At 40.0% G+C, this 15,084-nt stretch overlaps 1 protein-coding gene and 1 long non-coding RNA gene across 6 annotated transcripts in view; one reads left to right on the top strand and one right to left on the bottom strand.

Annotated features, from left to right (window-relative positions):
• The window catches only part of LOC122811830 (homeobox protein Hox-D3-like), a 1,090,053-nt gene that overhangs the window by 640,942 nt on the left and 434,027 nt on the right, over positions 1-15,084 (top strand). The window lies entirely within an intron of this gene.
• Positions 1-15,084, bottom strand: part of LOC122811837 — a 627,052-nt gene that overhangs the window by 109,996 nt on the left and 501,972 nt on the right. For both annotated transcript variants that reach the window (XR_006366297.1, XR_006366296.1), the window contains exon 4: positions 7,529-7,589. This is a non-coding gene — a long non-coding RNA (uncharacterized LOC122811837). The remainder of the gene's footprint in view (positions 1-7,528; positions 7,590-15,084) is intronic.

Below are 15,084 nucleotides of genomic sequence, written 5' to 3' on the forward strand. Positions count from 1 at the left end.
ATTTCTTGCAGGATCAGAGCATTATCAATTCTCAGCATTGCCCTTTGGCTTATCTACTGCGCCCAGAGTATTCACAAAATGCCTGGCATCAGTAATCGCTCACTGCAGAGTACAGGGAATCCAAATTTATCCATACCTGGACGACTGCCTGTTACAAGCGGACAACAAAAGCAAGCTGACAACAGATTTACAAAGGGTCATTTACTTGCTACAAGCCCTGGGATACACAGCCAATTTACAAAAGTCAAGGCTGATACCATCCCAAACAAGGACTTTCTTGGGCGTGGAATTGGACACAGTAAAACAAATGGCATTCCTAACTGCAGAAAAACAAAAAGAGCTCCCTCTTTACTTCTTGGCATTAACAAAGCAGAACAAACTAACAGCAAGAAAAGTTCTGCAGGCCTTGGGCTTCATGGCATCATGCATAATCTTGGTCCCACATGCCAGACTACATATGAGAAAGTTACAGTGGTACCTAAAGAATTTATGGTCTCAGCACAGGCACAGCTTAGAAACAGAAATACCACTAATCCCATGCCTAAAACAGGAGTTCCTATGGTGGGCTCAAGCATGCCAGTCAAACCCAGGATTACCCTTCCACAACTTTCGAGCAAGCCAGACCATCGCAACGGATGCCTCAGACCTAGGATGGGGGGCGCACATGCTGGACAAATGTGTACAAGGACTGTGGACTCAGGACCAGCTGCACCTGCACATAAACCAAAAAGAAATGCTGGCAGTAAAACTGGCAATCCAAAAATTCAGACCATTCCTCAAAGAAGGCCATTTGATGATAAGGACAGACAACACCACAGTCATGTGGTACATCAACAAACAGGGAGGCACTCATTCGTACCCCCTATGCAGAATGACTTTGGACCTTTGGAATCTGGCTCTCAGCTACAACATCCAGTTACAGGCAATATTTGTACCGGGAAAAGAGAACACCCTAGCAGACATTTTAAGCAGAACCACCTCGGATGCTCACGAATGGATGCTACACCTGGACATCTTCAAGGCCATCACAAAGAAATGGGGGATGCCACAAATAGATCTATTCGCTTCCCCACTCAATCACCAGCTCAAGAAATTCTGCACAAGGACATTCCACCCACTTGCATGGAAGGTGGACTCTCTATCCTTCAGCTGGAAAGGCCTGACAGCATATGCATTTCCACCTCTTCCCTTGATGCACAAGGTACTACTGAAAATCAAAGAGGAACATCCAAGGATAATTCTGATAGCTCCGAACTGGCCAAGACAACACTGGTACCCATTGCTGAGGAGCATGTCTCGAGAGAAAATGTGGTCAATACCCCTGATGCCTCTGATGTTAACTCAGAACAACTACAACATCATACATCCAAACCTAAAAACCTTGCAACTGACTGCCTGGAACATCACATAGCAGCAACTAACCCAGACCTTTCCCAAAGGGTTAAAGACATTATCCTTGAAGCCCGCAGACCTTCAACAAGAAGGAACTATGCAGGAAAATGGAAAAGGTTCGTCACTTGGAGTACTGAAAGAGGAAAAGATGTGTCGAACATAGATATTGCAAACATTCTGGAGTACTTGGCAGAGCTTCTACATACAGGCCTGTCCTATTCCTCCATCAAGATACATGCATCAGCTATTTCTGCAGAGTACAGCTTTGATCCTCCTGTCTTTTCACATCCTCTACTCAGGCAGTTCCTCAGAGGGATCAAGAATGTAAAACCTCCTAGGAAACCACCATTACCAGCATGGGACTTGAACTTTGTACTAGAAAAGTTGACACTCCCTCCGTTTGAACCAGCAGCAACAGCAGATCTACAACACCTGTCATGGAAAACTGCTTTCCTACTGGCTATTACTTCAGCAAGGAGGGTTTCGGAACTACAGGCCTTAATGGCAGTGCAACCCTTCCTAATCTTCCATCAAGATAGGGTGTCCATGAGAACTAATCCTACATTTATGCCTAAGGTGGTATCCAGAGTGTCTTTAAACCAGGCAATCCACCTACCTACCTTCTTTCCCAATCCACAAAACAGAGGTGAAAGAATGCTGCATACCTTGGATGTACATAGACAGTTACGCTACTACCTGGACAGAACCAAAAGTAACAGAAAAACTGACCAGCTTTTTGTAGCCTATGCAACAGGAAGGGAAGGAAAAGCAATTTCCAAACAGACAATCTCCAAATGGATAGGAAATTGCATAAGATTCTGTTACTCCTACCATGGAAAACCAATTCCACAGAACATAAGACCTCATTCTACAAGGGCTACAGCCACTACCACAGCTTTCTTACGAGGAGTGGCAACCAAGGACATTATTGAGGCGGCTACTTGGACCTCCGTGCATACATTTGCCAAGCATTATAATTTACCTCTATATTCTAGATCCCGAGCAGGGTTTGCCACTGCTGTACTGCAAGGGATCCTAACTACACCATAATTTTTATTCCTCCTCCCCTAGTTTGGCTATGGTATTCTACCCATTTGTTATGACTGCAGATGCATCCATGAAGGACATAGTACAGTTTTGTACCTACCATAAATGTAGATGTCCGAACTGGATAGCATCTGCAGTCAGGATTACCCTCCCTCCTTCCCCTCTGTGGTACTCCTAGGGTATTTACCCTCCTAATAGCTAGCTGGGGGGGAGTCTCTTATGGTGTATTTGTTTGTATATATGTACATACATGCTTATTTTTTGTTTGCCTTCTACTATTTTGGAAACATTGGCATTTATCCAAAATTTAGTTCTCCAAGAGGGCAATTGGCATCTGGGGCAAGAAACACTGAGGAAAATGGCGTCGGCTGATGCCTTTATACCCGAAGACCAGCAGAGATGACGTCGGGTGAAGTGCGACATCAGCCGAAGCCGGACCCAGACTTTGGAATCCGGCCGACCGAAGGGCTGCCTGACGACAGGACAACCCATTTGTTATGACTGCAGATGCTATCCAGTTCGGACATCTACATTTATGGTAGGTACAAAACTGTACTTTGTGTACGCAAACATTATGATAGTAATAATTACTGTAGCAGCCGAGTGCTCCTCCAGGCGTCTTCTGCAGTTAACCCCTACTGCTCCTCTAGGCGTCAAATATGGATTGTTCATATTTGCATTAATAATTCCAAAACCATGTTACTTACAAGGTACCAGGATATTTTGTCTTGTGCCATATGTGATGGCAAACACAACTCTATTGATATTTGACCTCTTTCAATGAGAGTTTTCTAGAACTCTAAGGTGATAACTTAGTTTTTAAAGGCTTAAGCCACGCCCACTAGGGGTTAAAGGTGCACACTCAAAAGAGCTGCTCCGGAGTGAATGAAGTATGAATCACCTGATGAATTGCTGTTAAAACAAGGCCTGCAGTTCAAAATGGCATAGGTATCTGCCTCTCTTAGAGTAAAGGTGGGCAAGCCTGGGATTTTTGAAGAAGAGCCAAGCCAGAGTTGAGCCAAGGGTCTGGCTTTGTTCTTAGAGTCTACTAAGAACAGAGCCAAAGCAGACAATCGGAGCAGTAGCTAGGTTAAAAGTAATCAAGTCTATGTGTCCAGTGGAGATTATTACAAAAAAATACAGTTACATCCAAACACACAGTGACATTGCCAGCATTCCCTCAAATGAACGGATGCTGACAGTATGTTTGTTACACTTCCTAACAGCTTGTGCCAGGCCACACTTCATTGTGCCCAAGCTCTGGGTCTGCTGACAATGAAAAATGGGGAAAAAATATAATAAACAACCATGTCATTTGTAGTAAAAGAACTGTTGCCTTAGCTTGAAGAAAAAAATATTTTTTCCCCTTCTAGTCTATTGATGATTTACTGCACAGTAGTTTCACCACACTTTGCAAGAAATGGTCAAACAGCCCCAAGGTAATAACTAGGTACACTGCCTAAATAGAGCTACAAAAGTCTTGTGAAATGCTGAATTTGTTAGCTTTGTGTAAAAACTATATTTCATTTCTCTTAAGGCATTCCACAGTAAATAATAATAAAAAATCAGTATTCTTAATAACCTAACTGGGTGCAAAATACACACACACTGTCCCAGTGGACTGTTCCCCCTCTGACGGCGAAGTTGCTTCAAAATATAATAATACTGGCAAACTTTGCTCTTTGATAGATACTGCCTCTTCAAAAAAAACATATTAACCACAACTTTCCTCTGCTCTCATAGGTTCATAGGTGTGTACTAGGCTAATGGTTCTAAAGCCTTTACAAGCCTAGCCCATAGAAGTGCCCTGGCATCATGCCATCCGACATTAGTTCTCAGTGCCTCTGTCAGGTAGAGCCACTGGAGTGATCCCCGGGGTGAACTTTCTATTACCCATCCACTCATCAAGATTTCTCTTGAAGAGGGACAGTGAGGTGCTCTGCTTAACATGTATGAGAAGTCTATTCCATAGCATGGGCAGTCTCTGGGTGAGGAACCTGTCCCTCCAGCATGTTCTGTTGATTGTGTTAATGAGGTAGAGGTCTGTGGAGCGTGTGGTGTGGAGGGATTGAGATTTATTTAGATGTAGCATTTCTAACAGAGCTGAGTCAGACATGGCTTTGTAAGTCAAGAAAAGATCGCCTCTAAGTAGACGATTTGAAACAGAGAATAGCTGGAGTCTTTTGAGTCTGTCCATGTAGGACATGTTTTAATGCCTAAGATCCTCTTCATAAAGTACTTCTGTCGCCTCTACAGCTGTTGCAGGTGTCTAGTGAGGTACATGCCAAATGGGGCATTATACTTGACGATTGGTCTAATGAGGAAAGAGTAGAGAGAGAGACGATGACCTCTTCCTGGACGCAAAACCCTTGGTAATGAGATGTACCACACAGAAGGACTTTCTGATCACAGTGGCACAGTGGTGGTCGAAGGAGAGGTTGCTATCAACCTGCATCCCCAGATCTCTTATAACACCTTCAGTGTTCAGTGGGCTCCCATCGATGCGGTAATTAGTGGGAACTGAGGTTTTACCAAAGGAGATGATGACGCATTTTGTGGCATTAAGCTTAATGCCATGGTTTTGACACCAGTCATTGGTCTCAGTGAGGCCTTTCTGTAGGATGTCCACATCACTTGGGGAGTTAATAATGGCTCCAAGCTTGCAGTCATCTGCAAACTTGGTCAGCCCAAGTCCCTTTGTGTTGGTCTGAACTTCTGAGAAGTAGATGCCAAACAGGAGAGGACCCAGGACCGATTGCTGTGGGGCTTCACTAGTGACTGGTCAGCAGTCTGACTTGGAGCCTGCTACTTTCACACTGTGTTTTCTATCTGTGAGCCAGTTTGCAACCCACCTAGTGATATAGGGGTTGATGCCTAGTTTGGTGAGTTTATCAATAATTCCCTAGTGAGGAATGGTATCAAAAGCCTTGCACAGATTGAGGTAGGTTGTATGCACTGCTGTACCTTCATCCACAGCTTTGGGTGACTGACTCAAAGAAGTAAATCAAGTTGAGCAGGCATGATCTCCCTTTCACAAAGCCAAATTGCATGGGATCCAGAGTTTGGAGATTCCTATATCTTTGTTAATCAGGTCCATGACGATGCTCTCTATAGCTTTACATATCAGACTCATCAGGCTAATGGGGCGATAATTCCTTAACTGGTTTTGACTACATCGGATGGTGCATGGTTTATTTTTGGAATAAAGTTATATTCCACACTTGAGTGCTGGCCTCATTTCTTATTTTGGAATTAGTAGTTTGGTCGTTGCACTTGCTGTACTGGCGGATTCATTGATGACTACTGTGTTTGTGTTTGGGACATGTAATCCGAGAGCTCCACATGTCTCTTTTCATGTACTCCAGGGAGGTGCGTCTCTGGTATTCACACCCACATAGACAATGACAGAGTTGTACTTGTACTTGTTGTGGAGTGACCTGAGTGTGTTTGCTATGTGTGGGACTCTGACACCTGATAGACAGCTGACTGTTACCTTCTCCTTATTCAGCCTAGTGAGTGGGACATCTGTGTGCCTCACTTTTGAGTCACCTGTGATTAGTGCACTGGGCAAGGTGTTTAGCCTTAGGGGCTTAAGTTGAGGGGCACAATGTGGAGGTGAGTATGTGTCCTGTGGTTTGTGCTGTGTTGTGGTGGTGGAGTGTGTTTCTGTCTTGAAAGTCTCTGCTGTTTGGGTAAATTTCTATTGAGAGCCTGCATGAAGGTGGGTGTGTGGTTTCTGTTTTTATGTGAGAGCTGTAGTGGTTGGTGTTCTGGAGGGCTATGTGTTCCATGTGGTGTGGTGCAAGTGTTGACCTTCTCCTCTTGACCAGCTAGTCCGGTCTTGGCTGGAGAGTGTATAGCTTCCAGTTTGGTGATGTAAGTGCATCTCTCACAAGTCTGAGTGTTGGGAGGTAAGAGGAGAGGATTGTCTATGTACATGAGGCAGTTGCTACACTGCCTCAGAATGCCCAAGTGCACCAGGTTAATAGGAGAACGCACAGGGAACTGCCCTTTAATCATGCCAGGAGGGGTGGTCGTAACTACTACGTACTGGAGCTATTTCTGCAAAGAACGACTAGTGCTGATGGCACTAAGGTGTGCTACAATAATTACTGCAAAAACCCATTGAAGTGCAAAGTGATTAGGCTATTTGAAGTGCAAGAGAGAGAGAGAGAGAAAGAACTAGCAAGATCTAAGGGAAAAACTGAAGAGTAGACTTTCTGGCACCAGTAATAGTTTACATCAGCTGGACGCTGCTGTGGGGAGCTTAAACAAGCACAAACCCATGCAAACATGGGTTTTTAAACCAGAGAGTTGAAAGATATTGAAAAACTGCCCAAATGGCCAATAAACTACAATTTCTGGGCGAAAAACCATTCCTGTTGTGGTAGATAGGCTACCTAGTGCTAACCACTCCGACTGATAAGCTAGAAGGCTTCCCTCCAATGCAGAAAGGCTTGGGGGGGGGGGCTCAGAAGCTTACAAACAGTCCTGAATACAGCATATCTGTATCTGGGCTAGACTAGTTACAGGAAAGGTGGAAAGCAAGCGCAAATGCTGGCTTTCAAACCAGAAAGTCCTCTGTTGAATGTTACCAAACATTGTGGCCCCTTTCTGTACACTAATTTCTCACTGAGAAAAGAATGAAAAATGTAAGAACTGCAGTAACATTCTACAATTTCAGCTTGTGTTTGATAATTCCACTGCCCCCAACAAGTTATAACACTTTTTATTCACTAGCAGTGATCATATGATGATGACCTTATACTTTCCTGTACAAGATGTCTCCAAACCTCTTTCCTAAAATGGCAGCTGCATTCTGTGCACACCTCTGATGCTTGATGATGAGGAAAGTGAAAGAAAAGAAAGAAACAACTGCTACAATAATATAGCAATTTCAACATGTTGCTTTTGAACATATATATGCACCTAGAAACATACACTTAACTACCTCTTGGAGATTCACTGCATTGAGCTAAAGTCAGGAACAATTGAGGGACTGAGACTGAGGCTTATATCAATAAAAACAGACACACAAAAAAACTTTACCCATGATTTCCATATCATTGGTATTGTTTTCTATGCTTACCTGATCTCCTTTTCTTTCACTGAAACAGGGTCCTCTCCCTCTGTGGAACCATGCAAGCACCCTGGAGTAAAGAAAATAATACACCGCTTATTCTAAAAATGAGCTATAAAACTTTTTATAAAAGTATTGCCCAACTAAAACATCTTGCAATAGTTCTCTCCCATGCAAAGTGTTTAAATTCTCCTCCTTTTCAGCACTGTGTCATCACCATCTCTGGAATTCCAGCCAATCATAATACTTAGATACATAAACCGGACCTAACAGAAAGCGCTCTCAGCCTGCAGGTCTGGTTTGAAACAGCAATCAGCAGTTACTCAAAAAAAAAAAAAAAAAACTTGCGATCCTGGTTTTTCTCATTCTTGGCTCTTTAATTTGCTGGATCATGAGTCCGAGCCAAGCTTATGCTCACACTCTGGCTTGCCCACCTCTGTCTTAGTGAAGGATTTTTTGAGATTAAGAGACTCTTGGAGGAAATATAACCAAAAGAAGCTGTAGAGTGTCAGGTGTGCTGGGTGTGACAGCAAAAGATTATTGTTGAAACGGAGGATGTTGAACGGTAAACATGATGGTCAGAAATGTGTATGCAGGCTGGAATAGTATTATAGAGTCTGTATACTTCTGCTTATAGCTAGAATATACAGACGGCCTTTGATACAGCGTGTGTTAGTGAGTGTATAATGCAAGTATCCGTTGGAATGTTTGTTGAGCAGTATTGTGCAATGTCTTTTTTAAAGACAAAAGAGGTGCACGAATCATAAGAGGATTGCTGTTTTTGACTTAGCTCCTTCTAGAGCATCTAGCCTAGTCTATTGTATTATCTCTTCTGTGCAGCTTTGGCTTTTGAGGTTGGGTCTTAGATATGAGGAATATGTGCACATCCTTCTCATATGGCTGGATCTGTAAATGCTGTATGGTCCTCTCCGTCTGGCACCCGTCACTCAGACTTCAGTGCCTGCTATGCCAGACCTAATCCAACTGTTTACTTCCACACTTTCATGGCTGTGCTGTATATGATAGGCACACTGCTTACTCTGCAGTCTCTTTTTGTGCTCCTACTTAGTTGAAGTGTGCCTGTACTTAGTTACTGTCTCTCTGCCAGGTACAAGTTCATAGGTTACTACTAGGAGACAGACTGCAGTCTGGCTGGTACCTCCAAGTTTGTCCCCATCCATAAGGAGTGAAGAAGGCTAGGCTTGGGATAAATCTACAGCTTCCCATCCATTCACTTAAATTAGATTTGAAGATAGCAAGGGATATGCTTTCCTTTGCAGGAAGTTGGAGTTTGCTGTAGAGGTGGAGAATTCCTTGAGGGAGATATCGCCAATGCCAGCAATCCCTATTTATGTTGCTATATTATCTATTTAAGTTTTTTTAGCTTGTATTTGTGTTGTGTTTATGTGGCTATGTAGTACATCAAGCAGGATTGGGTCATATATACCTTTGTAGACCAGGTGCAGATCATCCTGTAGAAGTTTATAGGAGAGAAGATAGAGAGAGAGGGAGTTATGTTTTTCTGATGCTCAGGATAACTTATGGAGCTCATCCACAAGAATTTTTTAATGAAGAACCGCTGTTTTCTTTTTTTTTCAAGTCGGGGTAGGTGTTTGGACAGGTACACACTGAAGGTCACACTATTTTCTAGTAAGGGTCTGATGAGGGACAAGTTTAAAGGAATGATGACTTGTTTTCATCATGAGCAGATGTCCTTGGTAATCAGTTGAATGAGGTAGTAGGCTTTCCTAGCAACAGAGGACATGTGTTTGTCAAGGAGAGTTCATTATCCATGACAGTGCCTACATCTCTAATGACAGTGTCTGTTTTAAAGGGGTGTCATGTATGTAGCAGGTACACAACAATTCCTGTTTCCCAAACTGTTTGATGCTACATTTTCTTGGCATTCAGCTTTAAACTGTGATCACGGAAGCGTAAGTTTGTTCAAGTTAAGCCTTCATGGAGGATCCACACGTCTCCAAGGGAGTTGCTGATTTCTCCAAGCTTTAGTTGTTCAAGAATTTGATTATCCAGAGTCCTTTAATGTCATTTGAAAACTAGGCACTAAACCAAAGTGGTCCCAAAACAGAGCCCTGGGGTACACCATTGGTGACAAGTCTCTGGAAGTATATTTATTCTAAAAAAGTAGTGTCTGTCAGTGAGCCAGTTGGCAGTCTAGTGGGTTACACAGGGATTTATATTGATTTGTCCAGTTTATAAGATGCCAGAGTGAGATACAATGTCAAACATCTTAGCTTTTGCTAAGTGGAGGTAAGAAGACATTTAAGTTTATTAAGCATGCTGTGTGTATTACAAAGCCAGATTGGTTAAGATATAAGGATTGTAAGCTCCCTGAGCCCCTGTTTATGTGGTTTATGATGATACATTCCATAAACTTGCAATTTAGGCTGGTCAGATAGATAGGTTTATAACTGCCATGTTCTGTGGTGTGACCTATGTTCTGTAGGGGAACTACTAAATCCATTATTGATGCTTCTGGTACATATCCCAGGGAAAGGCTGTGATTAAACAGTTTAAACAGGAGGTCTTATGGGGAATGTTTCTTACTGTCATTGTGCTTTTGAGATAGACAAAGAGAACTATCTCTTCAGAGGTAATTACTTGGTGGAGTATCAACTAAATATTTTATAGTGGGAAATTTGTAGGCAACAGAGGAGAGAAGTTAGAGTTGAATTTATCTGCAAGGATATTAACTATATTGTCAGTGTCTGAATGGGTGTCATTGGAGATAAACTTAGTGCAATGCCTGGTGTTATTTCTGAGGTTCTTTACATAACTAAAGAATGTACATGCTTAAAGAATATCTTTTGTTTATCCTTCATTGACATAACACATTTTAGTTACTGTTCTAATAATAATAATTCTGCAGGATTTTATTTTTCTCAAAATTCTTTGTTAACTTGTTTGAGGTTGATTTTATCACATTGAGTCTTTGTTCTGTTTGTTAGGGAATGAGTTTTTTTTCCCTTTTATTGCATACGTTTTTAGGTGAATTCCACAAAAGGAGATTTTTTTTTTTCTAAATTTATTGTTGCATTTATGGTGAATAAGAACATCTGTTCAAGAGTTGAGACAGAAGCATACATTTTGGGTATATGCGGTGCTATTTGTTGGAGATTCATCAAGGGATGGGGGACTGTTGACCCATCTCAAATCAGTGTTGAGCACAAGGAGATTGGTCTTGAAGAGGTTTCTAAAGTTAGTTGGGTTAGCTGTTGTCCTGTACTGGAACCATATGGTAATCTGATTTAACCAGTGAGGATATGTCAGTGGACAAGGAGAAGAAAGGGGTTGAGATTATGAGGACATGATTGACTATTTTATGCCCCTAGTGGAGATGGTACTATTTGATTAGGGAGTTTGCAATGATGATGTTAATTAAGTGCTGTGCATACATATTTGTAGAGATGCATGTGTGTAGACTTATAGAATAGGTAAAGTCCTTTAGAAAGATGACATTTTGGTAAACACAGATGGATTTGTGGGTGTCATGGATGGAGTTCTGTAGTTAGGTAGGATGTGGTATGTGGTACTGTTTACTGATATTAGGATGTAGAGTTTGAGATCATTGTCCTAGTTAATTAGTCTAAAGGTGATGGTGCCTTTGATAAAGACAGATGCGCCACCACCAGCATAACTGCCCTGCTGCTTACACATGCAATGATAAACAAGTGCTAGGTCAGGAGCGGGTGCTCATACTGTTCTAGAGCAGTACCCACACAGATACACATGCTCTCAGGAGTTAGGAAGGCCTTAATGGAGGACATTTTCAAGAGTTAGGAAAGGCTTAATGGACAGCATGTTCTGTTTACTTCTTATTTAGGCTCCACTGATAGCTGCCTGATTGGAATTTGTGTGCCATAGGTTAGTAGCCTGAGTAGACTGACATTGCTTAAGAAGGTACAATGGGAACATTAAAAGTCATAGGTAGTGTGTGAAAATCCTGCTATGATAAGTGCAGGCCATCAGTGGGAAAGCATGTAGGACTGTCTTCCATATTACTCCAGGCTGACACACATTGGGACCTCTCAGAATGACACCAGTAACTAAGCCAATTATTAAAGCCAACACATCTTTTGCTTATTTTGTGGCATCACTCTTGGTGACAATAGGATACTACTCAAGATTAGTTTATTTCCAGTCTTAGAACTTACTCAAATAGCTCCATCACACCCTTGTTCATATAGTCTAAAGGGGTGCATTGCATGTCCTTTTCATCCAGAAGAGCAATGATCATGTCACATTCATACTTGGTGGTAAAAGGACTTGAATGTCTTGGTGATATGGCAGATTCTAACATCTGAGAAGCAGCTGACTTTTAACGCTGTCTTTAGTCAGCCTTGAGATGGTTTATTGGTGCAGGACAGAATTTCAACCAATGGAACTTTCTCTTCTAAATTCACCAGTTCAAAATATCCAAAAAGAAATGCGAATAAGAAAAAACCCACTTTCAATAACAAACAAAGCTTTCGGGAATAACCCTTCTTCAGTGCTGTTAGAATAGTAAGTGAACTCAATACATTCATATATTTATATATATAATTAACATAAACACATGACACAGCCAACCTATGAAAAATATCTAAAAACACATCAATTAAAATTTTGTCAATTAAAATTTAAGGCAACAGACTCAAATAGAATTCATAAATAGGTAAACACATATATGTTGCCATAAAATAAAAGTCATGAATTAATACATCAAATAATAAAAGATGTATATATACTGTCTATCAATTTATCATTTTAGTATTAATATATATTTATTCCAATCATACTAGTGATGTTGCTTCTGTTTAAAATCTAAAACAGGTTTAATAGTAATCATATTATTTATACCTGGTTTCTTATCAGCATTCAGTTTAATAATCCATCTATATTCGGCAATATCTAATTTATTAATCATATCTCCCAATCGCAAATTCTTATTTATTATCTCAAGTACTTTAAATTTAAAATTATGTAAGTTATTGGTCTCATTTCTATGTTGTGCTAAAGCATTTGTAGGTATATTTCTTCTTATTTCGGACTTGTGTTCAATTACACGATCTTTTAAGGCTCTAGAGCATTTCCCTACATAAATACTTGTACATTGTGTGCACGTGGCTACATAGATCACCATTGTACTTCTACATGTAGCTTGATACTTCATTTTATATTCATTTCTATTTGTTGGATGTATATACACTTTACTTGTACAGATATCTGTACAACAACTGCAAGCATAACATGGTATTGTACCAGGGTTGGAAGGTATAATTTGTCCACTATTAATCTCAAATTCTTTATAACATAATCTTCTTTTTAAATTATGTTTATTTCTGTATGAAAATCTGGGCTTAATTCCCAGTATTTTGTTTAATTCTGGTTGAGCCATCAAGATACACCAGTTCTTCCTAATTATTGACTCAACCTCCCTAGTCATCTTACTATAAGTAGTTGTATACCTCAGTATATTACCTGAGTCACTATCCGTAACTTCTAAGGTCTTAGGTTCCGCAAAATAGGGAGATGCATAAGTCTTTCTATTATTCAGGATATTTTCCCTTATTTCATTTATATGTCTCATATCATAACCTTTGTTTAAGAATTCATGACAAATAAGGTCCATCTGCTCTTGACATTTGTCTTCTTCTGTATTTAATCTACTTATTCTTAGCAGTTGACTTTTAATAATCCCATTAAATACATGATACACATGCATGCTCTTTGCATGTGTATACCTATTTACTTGTATATCTTTCTTATAAACACAAATCTCCCAAGTTATTATTATGGCCTCTATATAGCTCAACATCTAAAAAAGATATTTTGGTCCTAGAATACTTAGTCGAAAATTTTAGAAAGTCTGTTGTACTATTCAAATAAAGAACAAAGTTGTCTAACTCCTGTTCATCACCCTGCCATATAAGGAAACAATCATCTACGAAACGCTGATAGAAAAGTACATTACTCTTATATCTATTATCTATATTAAGAATGCTTTGTATCTCCCATTAAGTACAATATTAGCATATGTGTTTGCCATGGGAGTACCCATGGCAACACCAGATAGCTGTAGGTACGCTTGTTTGTTAAACAAAAAAAAATTTTCTCCAATACAATCTCTATTGCACTGCATATAACTTCAATGTCTCTCCCTTTCATATTCGAGTTAGTACACAAAAATTCACGAATAGCACTAATGCCATAAGTATTTGGTATAACAGTAAAAAGTGAAGCTATGTCCATAGTTATCATAATAAAATTAGTATCCCTGTTGTTATTGTACCATTCATAAAGTTTCCTTAGGAAATCTCCTGTATCTTTTATGTAACTAGGACATAGTTTCAAATATTTGCTTAATTTTTCTTGAACAAAAATTGATAAAGGTTCAGTTGACCATCCCCTTCCGGACACTATAGGTCTCATTGGTGGTAGTGTCTGGGACTTATGTAACTTGGGTATTCCATAAATAACTGGAATTATGGGAGTTGAAACTGTCAAAAAGTTAAATAGCTCTAGGGAGATATCACCTTGTGTCTGTAAGTCATAAACAAACGTATTAACATCACTAATAATCTTCTTAACTGTAGCATATGAGATTTCTTTAAAAACTTTCTCATCATTCAGAAAATCATACATCAATATATTGTATTTGTCTTTATCAAACAATACAATCACCCCTCCTTTTTCTGCCTGCTTAATAATTATATTATTACCAACCAAAGCTTTTAAAGCAAGATGTTCATGATATGTTGTGTTATATTTACTTGAATTCATTTTACATTTCATTTTATCATCATATAATCGTCTCAGCTCATTTTCACAAATAGCTATAAAAGCATTTACAGTGGGAGCGTTATTGGGAATAAATGCACTTTTCTTTTTAAATTTATCATAAGCTTCATTGTTTACTCCCCCATATAACATTTTTAAACTAACATTTCTAGAAAATACTTTCAAATCAGTTAACGCTTCAATGATGGTATCATTGCCAGCCGGTATAAATTGTAGCCCTTTATTTAAAAGGCTAACAATGTCATCAGTCAAAGTCATAGTTGATAAATTTACAATAGACGAGTTCAGCTTACCATTCAAAAGCGTCCCTGCTTGCTGTTTGGCAAGGGACTGTTGCGTCCCTGCTTGCTGTTTGGTAAGGGACTGTTGTTTTTTCTCTTTCCCGTAGCTGCATTGAACCGCTGTTTGGAGCGAACCCTTGATTGAGGGCACCCTTTTACTTCCACTTTCTCCGGTAAATTCGGAACTATTGGTTGCAAAGTTACTAAGAGATATTAATGATTTTTGGCTTGGTCACATCTTTTCTTGGCCTAAGACACAACAATGTAAGAATACTTTAAATTTTCAACCAAATGTGAAGTCCAATAGACTGGATGAACTAGATATGTTTGAAAAAATAGAAAACCCGCCCATCGTTGTTGGAAGGTCCACTTTGCAACAACGATTGGATCAAGAGAATATTGATGGAGAGAGAGAAACCAATAATAAAATGGTACGTGAAGGAGGATGTATGAATCAAAACCGGATACCAGTGGCTACGCATA

Source organism: Protopterus annectens, chromosome 9.part0, assembly GCF_019279795.1.
Source record: "Protopterus annectens isolate FY-2018-M chromosome 9.part0, PAN1.0, whole genome shotgun sequence".
Classification (NCBI taxonomy): Eukaryota; Metazoa; Chordata; order Ceratodontiformes; family Protopteridae; genus Protopterus; species Protopterus annectens.